Source organism: Tamandua tetradactyla, chromosome 5 (genome assembly GCF_023851605.1).
Source record: "Tamandua tetradactyla isolate mTamTet1 chromosome 5, mTamTet1.pri, whole genome shotgun sequence".
In the NCBI taxonomy this organism is placed as follows: domain Eukaryota; kingdom Metazoa; phylum Chordata; class Mammalia; order Pilosa; family Myrmecophagidae; genus Tamandua; species Tamandua tetradactyla.
This window is the reverse complement of record NC_135331.1, coordinates 3,600,265-3,618,130: the sequence shown is the minus strand read 5'-3', so window position 1 is coordinate 3,618,130 and position 17,866 is coordinate 3,600,265. Positions and strand designations below refer to the sequence as shown.

The 17,866-nt window shown below is 44.0% G+C and overlaps 1 protein-coding gene across 1 annotated transcript in view; it reads right to left on the bottom strand.

Moving 5' to 3' along the window:
* The window catches only part of TMEM132D (transmembrane protein 132D), a 722,321-nt gene that overhangs the window by 318,963 nt on the left and 385,492 nt on the right, over positions 1-17,866 (bottom strand). The window lies entirely within an intron of this gene.

The window sequence follows — 17,866 nt, the reverse complement described above, 5'->3', positions numbered from 1 at the left end:
TGCATGATTAAAGCAACCTTTCTCCATGGACATGGGCCATAGAGGTAGGACAGGGGGTGCCGCCGTCCTCGCCTGATGCCAGAGCACGGGCACGCTTTGTGATAGAATTCAGTTAATGTCCACAGGGACTGGCCGCTGCAGGTGTCCACTCCCCTGACGGGTCCCACTCGTGGCTGCAAGAAACTCCAGCCTCAACCTCCTGCGGCAAAGCCCAGACTAAACAAAGGCGAATGTTTCTTCTGAGTAAGCAAGCTATGGAGAATAAAGTTTGCCAGAAAAGCATTTTTTTTTTTTTTTTGGTATAACAAATTTTCATAAAAGAGCCTGAATGATAAAATGTGCAGTCTGATGAATGAACATGAAGTGGACAAGCTCGTGTAACAGGCACCCAGGTCAATACCTGAACTTGACCAGGAGCTTGGAGGCCCCTGGACCACCTCCCAGTTAGGGTCCATCCAGGGGTGCCCACTGCCTAACCTGACAGCACAGAGGAGTGCAGCTCGATTTGAACTTCACAGAAGTGGGGTCACAGTGTGCACATGTCTGTCCTGGGTGTCTGTGAGTCACCCTCTTTGGGTCATGGAAAGCTCATCCTTCCACCCTGTGTGTGACAGTCCACCCCACAATATGTCCATCCATCCTACTGCTGATGGACACTTGAGTTCTTTCTAGTCTTGGCCATTACAAACAGTGCTGTTGGGTACACACTTGCACATATCTTTTGTGAACACGTTTATGCATTTCTGTTGGGTATATGCCTACAAGTGAAACTGCCAAATCAGAGCATATGCCTGTGTTTAGCTTTACTGGTTAGTGCCCGTGAATTTTACAAAATTTAGTACCGATTTAAACTCTTTGTAGAGTTTTACCTATTGCACGTTCTCACTGAACAGACAATTATTTTCAGATATTAATTTGTTTGCTTCCCCTAATCTCTTCTCTTTCCTTCCATTCATTTAAGTACAGCACCTCCTTGTACGAGAGGGGGTTTGTGGCAGAGAAAATCATCTTAAAAATGTTACTTGTTGGCACATGTTTACTACAGCTCAAATGTTTCCAGTGATTATGCTTATTGCCACTAAAAGAAATATCTAGAGAGGCATTTCTCCAAGACTGAAAACATATTGCCCTGGACTGGGGAAGCAGAGTGGAGTCTCGGAGTTTCTGAGGAGCAAGACCCCGTGCTTGGCTCCCTGGAAGTGGCAGAGAGGAAAGAGAACCCCACAGCGGGCCAGCCATGAGGATGCCCAGGGGTCAGGACAGTGGCCATGTGACCATCCTCAGGCCTGGGGGGCCCTGTGTCCAGGGAACAGGAGAGTCTCAAGGGAATCTGAACTGGGCAGAGCCCCTCACTCTCCATACTGCAAAACATTCCAGAAACTTCTCTCGATCACAGGAAGTAGGAAAAGTTCTCAAGTATGACTCAGGCTAATTTTCTCGCCAGACTAGGGCCTGAGTAAGAAGTTACTTTGAGTTGCAGGAAAAAAAAAGGGATCTGTCTTGCATACCTAATAGTGCAAATCAAGACTCACATGCAGTAAGCAAGGAAGAAGAGAAATGTTGCCAGGGATATTTTGGTGGGGACACAGGCTGGAACACGATTCCTGAGGTTCTTTCCAGGACTACACCAACTTAAGCACCATTGTAGGATCACATTTATAATATATGTGAATTACCTGTAGGATAAAATTGCCTGTAGAATTAAAAACCATTCTACTTGCATCTGAACGTACAACAGCAACAGAAGGAGAAGTTGGGAGAGAGCAATTCCTTCCCTTCTAGAACTTCTAGAACCTTCTGGAACCCTGATGTGTTAGTTAGATTCAGTTGTCAACTTGGCCAGGTGAGCATACCTAATCTTGTTGCTGCGGACATAAGCCAATGGTACGTGAACCTCATCTGTTGCTAATTACATCTGCAGTCGGCTAGGAGGCGTGTCTGCTGCAATGAGTGACGTTTGACTTAATTGGCTGGTGCTTAAATGAGAGATTTCAACATAGCACAGCCTAGCAGCTTGGCATTCCTCATCTCAGCACTTGCAGCTCAGCCCGGGCCCTTGGAGATGGAGAAAGAAATCACCCCGGGGAAAGTTGTTGGAACCCAGGGGCCTGGAGAGAAGACCAGCAGAGACCATCCTGTGCCTTCCACGTAAGAAAGAACCTCAGTGGAAAGTTAGCTGCCTTTCCTCTGAAGAACCAACAAAATAAATCCCCTTTTATTAAAAGCCAATCCGTCTCTGGTGTGTTGCATTCCGGCAGCTAGCAAACTAGAACACCTGATGATGAGCCTCTTAAGTGAAGAAGCATGTGCTAGTGGCATCCAAGATGGTATCATGGCGAGGACCTGAGCTGGGACGCCACAAGGCCTGAGTCGCCTCTCGACTGTGCCACGTCCTGGAGGAACGGGCCTCGGCGAGTTTCCTAAGTGCTCCGTGCCTCAGTTTCCTCAGCAGTCAACGAGAATGATAATGATGATAACTCCCTTATGGGGTGGTTATGAAGATTACATGACTTGGTGCATATAAAATCCTCGGAGCTAGGCGCTGTTGGTGCTCACTGTGGGGCTGGCGAGGAGGCAGGTACAGCATCAGGCACGTGAAATAGAGTGCTTATTTGAGCACTGGCCTGGTGCTAATCCAGGGGATCCCAGGAGGACCCCCAGAGGAGGTGATCCACAGACAAACAGAGGATGTAGCCAGGTAAAAAGGAGAAGAGACCATCCCAGGCAGAGAGACAGCAGCGAGGAAGGACACGGAAGTGAAAAAACAACCATCGAGCACTGATGTGAGCTTCACACTCACTTGCTACAGTGGCCAGGCACGTGGCATCAAGGAGGAGAGGGGGCCAGGAGGCTGCTGGGAGGGCAAGACGTCTCTTCCTGCAGCTGTCCTCTGGGGCGAGCACTGGGGTTTCCACCAGGGGGCCCGGGATCCGCTCCCAGCACCAGCCGCGGTGTCCCTGGACAGTCAGTCCAGCTGCACCCCGCTCACCTCTCTTCCCAGGTGCTAAACCCAGTGCGAGGTTTTCAGCCTTCTGGGGGGGTGCATTGTGCTATCTAATCTCCATTTCCCACCTCATTCAGTCAGCATTTATTTCTGTGGCTTGTAGTCAAGAATTCACCCCAATAAACCACAATAAAATATAAGGAATGTGTATCCTTGTAATGACTGGGCCAGTGCAGAGACTGCTTGATGGTTATCAAGTATCCATTTATTATCTACCATTTATTATCTCTTGACTTTACTCTGCTCACCTAACAAACTACACTTCCTGCTTCTTTTGCAGTGGGGAATAATTATGGGATATCATTCTGGATAGTGAGATGTAAGCAGACCTCACTGGGTGAAACTTTAGGTTAAGCTCTTTAAAGATCTTTAAAGACTGGCTAATATATGCCCATTTGCTACCCTTTCTTCTTATCTGAAATGTGTTTTATGATGGTTGGAGCTGTGGCAGCTATCTTGAGGGCATGAGAGTGAGAATCTCAGCCTAAGGTTGGCAGAGTGAAAAATCAGAGCAGCTCTGTGTCTTGATGGTTCCCTGAGAAAGCACAATACACGTGCATCCCATTTCTTTTATACCACTGTTATCTTAGTTTTCTGATACAGGTGTCAAAATAAACCTCAGCTGCCACATTCCTCATTAACAGTTACAGTGTGGTGTCGTCATGTATATAAAATAGTATTTCATACTACACTAATGCGTTTTTAAAGGGGAACAATGTGGTAATAGTTGTACTTCAAAACTAAGAAGGTGGTTGGCAGTGTGAAGGAGGCATTGAAACAGGAGAGACCAATGATAGAAAAAACATCAGCTGAAACATTACTAGTGATGGCAAAATTTTGAAAGCAATCTAAATGTCCATTAAGAGGGGAGCTGCTGAGTAGTTTTTGATAAGTTCATACAAGAGAGTACTCCTCCGCAAATTGAGGGAATAAGCGAGATGCATTCGAATCCATATGCATAGTTCTCAATAACAAACTATAAGAGGGAAGTAAAAACACATTAAAAACATTTCTATTTTTTACTTATTTTAAAATTTCTGTTTAAATAATTTTATCTCTTTTAAAAATATTTTTAGTGGTTGCCCAGAGTTTGCAATACACATGTCTAACTAATCTAAGTTCACTCTCAAATAACCCTATACAACTTCATGAATAGCGTAGGTACCTCATAACCAATTCATCCCACCATTCCTTATAATAGTTCATTTCACTTAACCGTAAGATATATTATACTCAGCCATTATACTGGTGCTATTATAATCTAGAACAGTTACTTGCCAGATCAATTAAGAATAACAAAAATGAAATATTCCATTTTACTTTCATGTATTCCTTCTTGAATATTCTTCCTTTCCTTACATGTATCTGAGTTTCTGACCTATACCATTTTCCTTCTCTCTGAATCACTTCTTTTCACATTTATTGTAAGGCAGGACTACTGGTAACCAAATTCCCTCAATTTTTGTTTCTCTGAGGAAGTCTATTATTCCTCCTTCACTTACGAAGGACAGTTTCACTGGATACAGAACACTGGGTTGGTGTTTTTATTTCCTCGCAACACTTCAATATTTCATTCTACCCTTTCTTTACTGTATGATTTCTGGAGAGAAGCCCAATGTAATCTTATGCTTTTTCTCTGTGGGTAAGGTGGGTTTTCCTCTGGCTTCTTTCAAGATTTTCTGCTGTTTAAATATGATATGCCTAGATGTAGAACCCTTGCTTGGGGTACTCTGAGCATCCAGGATCTATGGTTTGGGGTCTGTCATTGATTTTGGAAAATTTGGAAAAAAAAGTATTTCTTTTGTTCTTTTTTCCCTTCCTTCTCCTTCTGATCTTTCCAGTACACATATGTTGTATCTTTTGTAATTGCCCCACAATTTTGGAAATTCTGTTCTGTCTTCTTAATTTTCCTTTGTCTTTGAATTTCTGTTTTGAGAGTTTCTATTGACTTATTTTCAAGATCTCTGATTCTTCCTTCAGCTGTGCCCAGTATACTCATGAATTCATCAAAGACATCCTTCATTTCTGTTAGTGTTTTTTTGATTTCTAATATTTTTTTAATTCCTCCTGATTGTTTCCACTTTTTGGCTTACATTCCCCATCTGTCCTGCATGCTGTCCACATTTCCCTTTTAGAGCCATATGCATATTAATCACAGGTATTTTAATTTCCCAATCTGATAATTCCAATATATCTGCCATATTCACGCCTGGTTCTGATGTTTGTCCTGGATTTTCACAAGTGTTTTTTTGCCTTTTGGCATGCCTTGTAAATTTGCTGTTGAGTTAAAAGCTAGACATGATGCATCAGGTAAATGGAACCGAGGCAAATAGGCTGTGAGTGTCAGGTTTTATGTTTATCTTCCTAAGAGTTAGGCTGTGTTTACTATATGCCATAGCTGTAGGCATCAGGGGCTAAAGTCTCTTCTGATGTCCTTGTTTTTGCTCCCACATTGTCTTTGAGTTTCCCTTGAGAGTGTGTTGTACATAGGGTCTGCATCTGACAGCTCTTTCAGCTATATCCCCTGTTATTGGGTGGGAGCTCTGCAGATGTAGTGGTAAGAGGTGAGGAGGGGCGTTCTGTGATACTATGATTGGTTCCTGTCCTTCAGTGACCCTGTTCCTCTGGGCTGTGACCTTGCAAGAGCGTCTCAGCTTTTTATTTCACACCTTAGATGAGACGGGTAGGCTGGAGGGGTCACATTTGGATGTTTTCCTGCCTACCACGTGGGTTAGGGCTGGTAAAATAGCTTCCCTTGATGTCAGGCATTTGTCAGGAGGAACAGTGCACTCTGGGTATATTTTCTACAATGGTTAAGTTTTCCCCTCCTTGAGAAAAGAAATCACAAGATCCTTCTCCCATCTTCACAGTGGGAACGTGGAGGGAGTCCTGGTGGCAACACTCATGAAAATGGGGGCCTCAGGACCACCTGGAGGGCACGTCTCCAGGACTCTCCACAATCTGGGTCATGTGAGGGCAGAGTCACTGAAAAGAAAAAGTCCATTGCCCTTTAAGTATTCTGAGCCTATGTCCAGCGATGGTTTCCACTCCAGGTAAGCTCCAGGTCTCTGTATCTGCCTCTATCTTTGCTTTTCAGGGTGGAGGTTTGCTCTGTGATCTCAATTCTCTGATGGGTTTAAGAAGAGTTATTGATTTTCCTTTCTTTTTCTTCTTGTGAGAATGGAACTGATGCCTCCCAAGTTCTTTACACGCCATTGCAGAAACCAAAAGCGTATATATATGCATTTATATATATATATATATATATACATATATATATATATTTGTATACACACACATAAATGACACGCATGCTTTTTCCATTAGGGTACAAATATAATATGTAAAAATATGAATGAGCAATATGTACATTAAACTCAGGATAGCTTTTTCCCTTAATTTGGGTCATGTGAGGGAAGAGTCAGTATAAAGAAAAACGGATTTTCAGTTTTTCTCTAATGTGCTCTTTTTTTTTTTTTTTAAGGTAAATGTGTTTACAATGAAAGCCCTGAAGCAGACATGTCTGTGGTGGAGAATGCTCCTCGGCAGCCCTCCTTCTGGTCTTCCCTTAACGGCAGACCCCTGAGTCCAAGCTGGGCACACGGTGGCCCAGTCAGAGAGGAGACTTCTCCCAGCCTGCCTTGTAGCAGGTGTGGTCACTGAGAAGGACTGGGCCAATGGAACATGAACAGAAAAGCATGTGTGGGCAGCTGGATCATCTCACTGAAGACCACGTCCCTAACCTGGAGTCCAGAAGGAAGTCTGCCCCTCGCACACCTGCTGGACATGGAAACAACCAGAATCACATGACACCACGTATGAAGGCTGCAGAACCACCCTCCTCTTCCCTGCCTTCAAAAACTACAAGAGAGGAAAACACTTATGTCTTGATGGATCCACTGCCTTTTAAAACTCTCTGTTAAGCAGCGTAGTGTATTCCTGAATTAATACAATGCCTAAATTTTTAACAGAGGTCAGTATGAATAGAGTGGTTAGAGGTAAGTATGAATGAATGTGGTTAATCTCCATGGGGACCAAATGCTATTCTTCATCCTTTTACACAGTCCTCAAATTTAAAAATAAATGTTATAAAAGTCCATCTCACAATAATACCTATTGGTGAGGATATGGAATAACCAGAGAACTTCTACAGCACTGGAAGGCGTATAAATTGGTATAACCGATTTGGAAAAGCATCCGGCAGTGCTAAAGTCACACACCCCTATGCCAGGTGATGGAGAAATTCCACTTCAGAGTGTGTGCTCACATCCACCTAGAGACGTGTGCAGTGATGTTGGGCGGCGTGCTGATCAGAGCACACGAACGCCCACCCACGGAGAGCGGAGAGAGGTGTGACACGCTCATATAGCGGGTATTATGTATGAGGGTGTGGGACTGGGTACCCCAGAAAAACATGTTCTTAAACTTAATCCATTGCCGTGGACCTTCTGCTGAGAGTTTTTAGTTAAGGCGTGGTCCACCTCGGTCAGGGTGGGCCCTAATCCTCTTACCAGAGTACTTTCTAAGCAGAACGAAATGCAGACACAGGGAGCTTTGGAACGTCACAGCAAGCAAGGAGAGGAAGAAACGGAACTCGGCCGAGAAGGAGAGGCCAGGAGAGGCTGCCATGTGCACTGCTGTGTGACAGAGGACCCAGGGTCCCCGGAGCCAGCCCCTGAGCGCCTGTCAGGGGCCTTGATGACGCCTTGATTTGGGCTCCCCCTAGCCTCTAAGCTGCGAGCCATTAAATTCCCACTGTTTAAGCCAACCCACTGTAAGGTATTTGCTCGAGCAGCCAAGGAAACTCCAACTCTACACAACAATAAAAAGAAGAAAGCACTACTGCATAAAACAACACAATGACATACATAAATCTCACTGATACGACTTCGAGCAAAAGACGTAAAAGAGTGTACAGTGCGTGACTCCGTGCCTTTGAACGCAGTAACAGGACCCACTAACCCCTTGTGACAGGGGCCAGAGTGATGCCTGCCCCGGGGAGGGGTGGACCCTGGCTGGGGGCAGGCATCAGAACCTCTTCCAGAATGTTCTATGCTCAGATCTGGGCGGGGGCACATGCCTGTCATGCACATGTGACACCCCATCACACCATGCAATTAAGATATGTGCACTTTTAGTGTATATGTTACAGCCCACTGATGATAATTTTTAAAATCCTTACATCACTGGTCAATCTGTGTATTTAACAGAAATAACTTTTAATTCCAAGGGGCAAATTCAAACTGGCACAATTTCTCAGAGCAATACATTCTCAGAATCAGTTTACCCTTTTGTTCCTTGAACAGCATGCCACGTAGAATCTGCTTTGGAAGTTTCTAGTCACAATGCTCAGTGGAGTTACTTTTGGCAGTAGCGGCTACCACCATTTACTCATTCTAAATCTCAGGTTTGAGGCATGGCACAGGATTAAAACGGACCAATAACTATGGGATTCACAGTTCCTTTCAGGTTTTCTTCACAGAAACTATCCTGTCAGATGTAGGTGGAAAGGAAACCAAGGCAGGATTTGGGACACTGGGAATCAGTGAATAAACAGGACTTTATGCTAAATATTCCAAACTGAAAAGGCACGTGGTCAGCCAGATTTATCTCTGGGGCATGTTTTTTCTTTGGGGGCTTTGGAAAGCAGGCCGTGGAACTTCTGTTTGGACTATAAGCCCCCACCTGGTAAGAGACAAATCCCACAAAGAATGAACTCAGACCAAACATTTAACAGCCGACATCTGTTTGAACTTGTGGTGAGACAATATTTGGAAACATTAATTCAGGTTTTTTCTCCTTTTTCCTCTTTACCCATTTTCTCTCCACCCTTCAAGCATAAGCTAAGTTATTTTCTTCCTCCTGTTCATCACAAAGGGCAGAAATAGGTGTTGCAGGATTTGGGATTTCTAAAAGCATAGCAAATCCCTTCCAAATATGTACTGCCCATCCCTTTGGGGGGACTGCACTCCCTGCCTTGTTGATATCACGCTTGGATGTGGAGCTTGTTTTCATCAACGAAATGGGAGCAGAAATACGTGACACTGGGCAGATGCTTGGAAAACTGTCATATGCTCCCAAGATCTCTCTCTCCCCTCTCCCCCAACACTGACAGGTCCCACCAGCAGCAGCTCCTTCCATCTGGTCCCTGACTGAAGACGAGGGCAGCTAAGCCTGGCCAACCACGGGCATGCAATGAAAGCAAAAGGCAAAATGTGTTGCTAGGAGCCACTGCAATTGTGAAGTCATTTGTTACTAAACCTGACTTCTGAAACATCTAGCCTGCAAGAGAAAACAGAAAGGACGCATGCGCATAGAAAAAAAATAATAGATTTTGGAATATCTGGATAATGGAAAAGTGAGGCTTCTTGCTCATAACACAAGAAATGCATCCTCTGAGGAGGGGATAATGGCTATTTGAGGGATGAGGAGAGATTATGGGTCTCTGAACCAAAGAAGTGGGTATATTGCTCTAAGCCTTTGGAACAGGTTACCAGAGATGAAAGAGATTTAAGGGGTGTATGGACCCTGAGATGGGGTTCTTACCTAGCAGCAGGACCTGAAGGAGGAAATGATTTTGTGGCGTGTTGAGGCAGAGAGGGACTTCAATAAGAAGTGAGTTTCTCCATACTCGGTTACCTGAGAGCAAATAAACTTCTCATTCACCCAGGAGAAGCACGGGAGCATCTGAAACGGTGAACTGAAGGGGTCTTGTGGCTGGGAAGGATGCACGCATAATGTAGAGAGAACCTGTACAGACTCACACCTGGAGCGCAGACAAAGGACCTCTCGGCAACGCAACAGCTAGACAATACCCACATCAGGTGAGCCTCTCAACCCCCTGGCCATCGCAAGCCACCCAAAACGTAGGTAAAATTCTGCAAAATTCTGGATTGGCGCAGGGGACGGGAGTGTTTGAATTCACCTGAGTTGGCTGAGATTAATGTGCTTCCATCCAACAGGATGGTTTGAAATGGAAATTAAGTTCAACTACAGAAAAATAACACTGCCTTGTTCAAGTGTCCTTTCAGATAGGACGTGGAGCCGCCGCTATTGTAACGTCCAGTTGTCTTCCAGGACGTCAGCTGTCTAGCCTTGATTAGTGCCTTTATGAACTCAGTGACACATAAATCAGTGACCAGTCAGGAGGACAGAGCCTTTGCCTGGAACTTAATGCAGCAAATTTAATTCAGGGAACGACTTTAAAAGATGCTGGAGGTTCACCAAGCTGTACAAACATATGTGCACTTCTCTGCATTTGTTATATTTCTGAACAAACTGAAAGAGATATTGGAAGAACTGGAAACTGTAAGAAGGAACAGGAGGCAACCCAGAGACCCACAATAGTAAGGAGACATCCCATCTTTATCGGTGTAGGGAGCAAGGGAAGGGGTAGACTTCCTGGAGCCAGAACTGAAGCTTCAGACAGAAAACGAAAGCATGGTAGAGGTTGTCTAATGGGAGGCGGGGGTTCAGAGGCCACATGGCCGGAGTGGGAGATGCTGGGCAAAGCAGAGACAGATGCGAGTATATCCTGGATTCTCCTTCCCTCAAATCTCCTAACACTGTTCATTGGCCAAACCTCACCAGCATCCATCCAGGCGACAAGGGCATCTGAAAGTGGAGTTTGCTGTGACCAGCTCCTTGGGATACACAGAAGAGCAAGAAAAGCACAGAGGGTGGGTCTGAGACGACAGGGCACTGATGCCGGTTCGATATGGACCCAGAAAACAAGCAGTCATTCTTGGGAGAGCGCTCCACTCCTCCATGCTAAAGCAGAAAGGACCCCGGACTTAAGAGTCAAAAAGCTCTCCCCTTCCCAATTGCTCAGCAGCCTTGGGCAAGATGCTCAAGGGCCCCCACTTACTACACAGATAAGATTCACGTCTTGGAGATGGAATCTGGGGCTCAGGAAGTTGCCAGAGAGTGCAAGAGTCTTCTGTCTTGTCACGGTGCATCTCAAGTGGCCTAAACCAGCGTGAAATAGTGTGAAATAGTATACCGGGGATGGCTGAAGTCTCAAAGCACAGCACTACACTGGGCACGTATTTTCTCATTGGTAATGCTTGAATGCCTACCATATTGCGCCTTGTCCAATCCATAGTTTCTGAAGAAGAGGCTTCTCTTTTTTGGAGGCAGTCCAACACAGGGCAAGGAAGGGGCCAGGCACATTTCAATTTTGACCCAAAGTCCGTCCATTCCTTTGCTGCTGTTCCTCCTGGTGCCTGCCAAGAGCACTGCAGCGGGGGCTGCGGTGTGTGCCCGGGTCTCTTGTACAGATGGAGGAAACGAGTGCCCCAGCTGCTGGCACTCTTGGAGCTGGAGCATCTTTCTGGGAGTTGCCCCAGCTGAAGAGAACTGACCCGACCAAGGCCATGCTCCCTTCCCAGTGGCAGCCTTCATCCAGGGGCTGCTCACTGTGGGGATACCAAGTCCTGGTTCTCTTGCCTCAAGGCAGGTCATCTTGGAGAGGCGGCCTTAGCTTCAGAGCTCCCTTTGGGATGGGCGGAGTTCTTTTTGGAACCTGTCCAATCCTGCCTCATCCATCCCTCCTCAATCATTCCCAACGGTGCACCCCAAACACTTCCTGCATGCACGCCCCCACCGCAGAGACCGCTGCCTGGGGACCTCCGGAGGGTCTGGATGTATTCGAGCAACACGATTCTCAAGGTCACCTGCCTCTGACCACCTCCACACCCCAAGGTCTACGTCAGTCTGTAGGCACTACAGCGCTCTAGTGCTTGAAATGCTAAGTACCACCGTGACAGTATCAAAAACTGCTTCACGTGCTCTCTGATCTGGTGACATGTACGAGAAAATCAAAGCCAAGCTTGGTGAGCGGTGACTCAGTCCTGAGGATTCAACGCCCGAGTGTCCTCGGACAGCCCCTCTCACCCTCCCTGCTTCCTTTTACTTGTCCTCTGTTCAGTCTGCCACTCCCTTTGTGCCTCTCTCCCTCCCTTCCCTCCACCGCTCTTGTCCTCCCTCCCTTATTCACCTTTCCCGCTTTTCTCTCTTTCCACACTGCAGTTATACTGTCATTTCCTTCTTTCTCTTCTTGCTTGCAGTTATCCCTTTTGCCCCCCTCTGTCTGTCCCTAGGATTTGGACATGGCTGGACCCCACCTCGGTGGGTGAGTGGACGACCTTCGCCCCCTTTGTCCACAGTGACTGGTCCAGGTCAGATCAAGTGACCCACAAGACAGTGATGATCTGCATCCCAGGATTTTATTATTTTTCAATAAAATATAAATAATAAGGGAAAGGTTTTCTTCTGTTCTGAATCAAGGATGTCCCTGGTTTCTGGAGACCCTCTTTCCACTAAACGGGTGTGTGCTGAGACTGAACCAACCCAGAGGAGAGGGGAGCCAAAAGATGAGAGAGTTGAAATCATGGTGATATCATCTGAACCCCTGGACCCAGCTGTGCCTGAATCTCCCCCTAGAATTTTCAGTTATATGCATCGTTCAATTGTCTTTTGGGCTTGAGCATAAGTTGGGTCTCTGCCACTCACAAATGAAAGCATTTCAGTTCACCTAAATAATCCACAGTTACATCCCAGAGTGTAGATGACCTGGGGCAATTTTATTCTTACATGTTGCAGATCAGGTTTCCCAAGAAGCTGGCTCTGAGATGGATTTACATGCAGGTAGCTTATTGAGTCTTGTTACTGAGATAAACATCTGCAGGGGAGAAAGAAGGAAGCAGGACTGGGCAGAGGGAAAGGATGAACCAGGGTGCGGTCAAGCCAAGGCCAGTGCCAACTAAGGTTTGGAAGTAGGGTGGACTTCAGAGTCGCTTCAGATTGTCACAAAGTCCAGACCTTCTTACACTGGGTCTGACAGTCGCAGGGTATGGCTTGCCCCTCAGAAAAGGGGCATGGCCTGGGGCAAATCTGGAAGAGGGGCTGAGCTGAGGGTATTGGCTGCCTCCCCTCCTGGCAGGGGGGCACAGGGACGGGCAGATGTGCGAGGTTCCTCAGGGCCCATAATGGGCACAGCGAGTCCTTGGGGAAGCAGATGGTCGGGGAGCGGTGGTGCCGGGACTTGGCTGGGCCTTCCCAAGCTTATGACTCAGGGCTGCAGAACACTCCTGCCCCAGCCAGACCCCATGCACGTCCCGGGACGGAGCTGTGCAATCCAGCAGCCCTGTTAGGAGCACTGAAGAAATGGCCTGTGGTTCTCATCAAAGGTATTTATGGGGACTCTCTACACCCCAGCTGTGGGGAGCACAGCAGGGACAGAGAAAGACTAGATTCCTGTCTTAAGGGGAATGAAGACATTAAATCGGCAAGCACAAATACACCTGTGTTTACTAACTGATGCTCAATGTCCATTTTTTTTACATTGGCATTTCTCAAATCACTGCCCTCCCTTCCACCTGAGAGGTGGTGAGCCATAAAAAGATCCACAACGTATTGCTTCGTGTGCTGCAGTGAAGGTAGTAAGCACTGTGCAAAACAGAGTGAAAGCAGGACATGAAAAGCTGTTGCTTCCTGTTGAAACGGAGCTCGAAGGATATTAAGGAATGACGAGAAAGAAAGAAAGAGAGAAAGAAAGACACAGACGGGCTCAAGGGGTCTGAAGCTTGAGTTTACTTCAGACAGATTTCAGACCCCCTAAGCCCGTCTGTGTCTTCCTTCCTTCCTTCCTTCCTTCCTTCCTCCCTCCCTCCCTCCCTCCCTTTCTTTCTTTCTTTCTTTCTCATCATTCCTTAATATCCTTCGAGCTACGTTTCAACAGGAAGCAACAAAAAGCTGCTGTGAGTGATATGTTCAGGCTTTGGCTTTCCTCAGTTTCTCACTCTGTTACCTAAGGGGGGAATTGCTTAGGTGGTGATCGCTTTATTAGAAACAGCAATTGTGGCTGCCAAATTTTAATCAACTCGTCTGGCCATGAGACCCAGCTGGCATTAACTGTGCATCGGAAATAAAGGCCTCAGTTACTCGGTACACTATTAGCACACAGTAAAGGCCCCAATGGGCTGCAGACAGCATTATTTAATGATCATTTCAAATCTAAAACGGGCTAATCTGCAGTGATGAAAACCTACTGGTACCAGAAGCCCGGTGCCCAATGCCACAGCCTGCCCCTCACAGCACGAATGAGAAATTTCCCTCACTGTCTCTCTCTTCTCCTCAACCCTGATGGAGAGAGAGTGACTTGGTGCGTGGAAAGAAAATGCAAAGCCACATCCTCAATTTGCTTTTCCAACTGCTATTCAAAATCCAGGCCTTGGTCCCATCCCATATTTTTCTTTTTTTTTTTTTTACACATAAGGTGACATTTTAAAATATTAATTACCATCTATTTTCAGCACCCTGCAATCATGACATTCCTTTATTCTTTCTCATGCAAAAACATTTTTAAAATTTGTACATTTAGTCACTATTATTATATACTCTAGGCATCCCTAGATTGTACCATCTCAATCTTTAACATCTATCTTTCTTACTGATTTCATTTATGTCCCCAACCCTCCTCCCTCTATCATTCTCACGTGCAGCTTCATTCAGTGTTTTAACATAATTACATTACAGTTAGGTAGTATTGTGCTGTCCATTTCTGAGTTTTTATATTCAGTCCTGTTGCACAGTCTGTATCCCTTCAGCTCAAATTATCCAATATCTTACCCTATTTCTATCTCCTGATGGTCTCTGTTGCCAGCAAAATATTCCAAGTTTATTCATTAATGTCAGTTCATATCAGTGAGACCATACAGCATTTGTCCTTTTGTTTTTGGCTAGTCTCACTCAGCATAATGTCCTCAAGGTCCATCCATGTTATTACATACTTCATAACTTTATTCTGTTTTAGAGCTGCATAATATTCCATCATATGTATATACCACAGTTTGTTTAGCCACTCGTCTGTTGATGGACATTTTGGCTGTTTCCATCTCTTGGCAATTGTAAATAATGCTGCTATAAACATTGGTGTGCAAATGTCCATTTGTGTATTTGCCATTATGTCCTCTGAGTAGATACCTAGCAATGGTATTGCTGGGTCATATGGCAATTCTATATTCAGCTTTTTGAGGAACCGCCAAACTGCCTTCCACAGCGGTTGCACCATTTGACATTTCCACCAACAGTGAATAAGTGTGCCTCTTTCTCCACATCCTCTCCAGCACTTGTCATTTTCTGTTTTGTTGATAATGGCCATTCTGGTGGGTGTGAGATGATATCACATTTTGGATTTGCATTTCTCTAATGGCCAGGGAAGTTGAGCATTTCTTCATGTGGCTTTTGGCCATTTGTATTTCCTCTTCTGAGAGGTGTCTGTTCAAGTCTTTTTCCCATTTTGTAATTGGATTGGCTGTCTTTCTGTTGTTGAGTTGAACAATCTCTTTATAAATTCTGGATACTAGACCTTTATCTGATATGTCGTTTCCAAATATTGTTTCCCATTGTGTAGGCTGTCTTTCTACTTTCTTGATGAAGTTCTTTGATGCACAAAAGTGTTTAATTTTGAGGAGTTCCCATTTATTTATTTATTTCTTCAGTGTTCTTGCTTTGGGTGTAAGGTCTATAAAACCACCTCCAATTATAAGATTTATAAGATATTTCCCTCTAACTGTTTTATGGTCTTAGAACTAATGTTTAGATCTTTGATCCATTTTGAGTTAACTTTTGTATAGGGTGTGAGATATGGGTCCTCTTTCATTCTTTTGCATATGGATATCCAGTTCTCTAGGCACCATTTATTGAAGAGACTGTTCTGTCCCAGGTGAGTTGGCTTGACTGCCTTATCAAAGATCAAATGTCCATAGATGAGAGGGTCTATATCTGAGCACTCTATTCTATTCCACTGGTCAATATATCTATCTTTATGCCAGTACCATGCTGTTTTGACCACGGTGGCTTCATAATATGCCTTAAAGTCAGGCAGTGTGAGACCTCCAGCTTCGTTTTTTTTCCTCAAGATACTTTTAGCAATTCAGGGCATCCTGCCCTTCCAGATAAATTTGCTTATTGGTTTTTCTATTTCTGAAAAGTAAGTTGTTGGGATATTGATTGGTATTGCATTGAATCTGTAAATCAATTTAGGTAGAATTGACATCTTAACTATATTTAGTCTTCCAATCCATGAACACGGTATGTTCTTCTATCTCTTTAGGTCTTCCGTGATATCTTTTAGCAATTTTTTTGTAGTTTTCTTTGTAAAGGTCTTTTGTCTCCTTAGTTAAATTTATTCCTAAGTATTTTATTCTTTTAGTTGCAATTGTAAATTGAATTCACTTCTTAATTTTCTGCTCAGATTGTTCATTACTAGTGTATAGAAACACTACAGATTTTTGAATGTTGATCTTGTAACCTGCCACTTTGCTGTACTCGTTTATTAGCTCTAGTAGTTTTACTGTGGATTTTTCAGGGTTTTCGACATATAGTATCATATCGTCTGCAAACAGTGATAGTTTTACTTCTTCCTTTCCAATTTTGATGCCTTGTATTTCTTTTTCTTGTCTAATTGCTCTGGCTAGAACCTCCAACACAATGTTGAATAATAGTGGTGATAATGGACATCCTTGTCTTGTTCCTGATCTTAGGGGGAAAGTTTTCAGTTTTTCCCCATTGAGGATGATATTAGCTGTGGGTTTTTCATATATTCCCTTTATCATTTTAAGGATGTTCCCTTGTATTCCTATCCTTTGAAATGTTTTCAACAGGAAAGGATGTTGAATTTTGTCAAATGCCTTCTCTGCATCAATTGAGATGATCATGTGGTTTTTCTGCTTTGATTTGTTGATATGGTGTATTACATTACTTGATTTTCTTATGTTGAACCATCCTTGCATACCTGGGATGAATCCTACTTGGTCATGATGTATAACTCTTTTAATGTGTTGCTGGATTCGATTTGCTAGAATTTTGTTGAGGATTTTTGCATCTATATTCATTAGAGAGATTGGTCTGTAGTTTTCTTTTTTTTGTAATATCTTTGTCTGGTTTTGGTATGAGGGTGATGTTGGCTTCATAGAATGAATTAGGTAGCTTTCCCTCCTCTTCAATTTTTTTGAAGAGTTTGAGCAGGATTGGTACTAATTCTTTCTGGAATGTTTGGTAGAATTCACATGTGAAGCCATTTGGTCTGGACTTTCCTTTTTGGGAAGCTTTTTAATGACTGATTCAATTTCTTTACTTGTGATTGGTTTGTTGAGGTCATCTATTTCTTCTCTAGTCAAAGTTGGTTGTTCATGCCTTTCTAGGAAGTTGTCCATTTCATCTACATTGTTGTATTTATTAGCATAAAGTTGTTCATAGTATCCTATTATTACCTTCTTTATTTCTGTGGGGTCACTGGTTATGTCTCCTCTTCCATTTCTGATTTTATTTATTTGCATCCTCTCTCTTCTTCTTTTTGTCAGTCTTGCTAAGGGCCCATCAATCTTATTGATTTTCTCATAGAACCAGCTTCTGGTTTTACTGATTTTCTCAATGTTTTCATGTTCTCAATTTCATTTATTTCTGCTCTAATCTTTGTTATTTCTTTCCTTTTGCTTGCTTTGGGGTTAGTTTGCTGTTCTTTCTCCAGTTCTTTCAAGTGGACAGTTAATACCTGAATTTTTGCCCTTTCTTTTCTTGTGATATAGGCATTTAGGGTAATAAATTTCCCTCTTAGAACTGCCTTTGCTGTGTCCCATAGGTTTTGATATTTTGTGTTTTCATTTTCATTCGCTTTGATATATTTACTGATTTCTCTTATAATTTCTTCCTTAACCCACTGGTTGTTTAAGAGTGTGTTGTTGAGCCTCCACATATTTGAATTTTCTGGCGTTCTACCTATAATTGATTTCCAACTTCATTTCTTTATGATCTGAGAAAGTGTTGTGTATGATTTCAATCTTCTTAAATTTGTTGAGA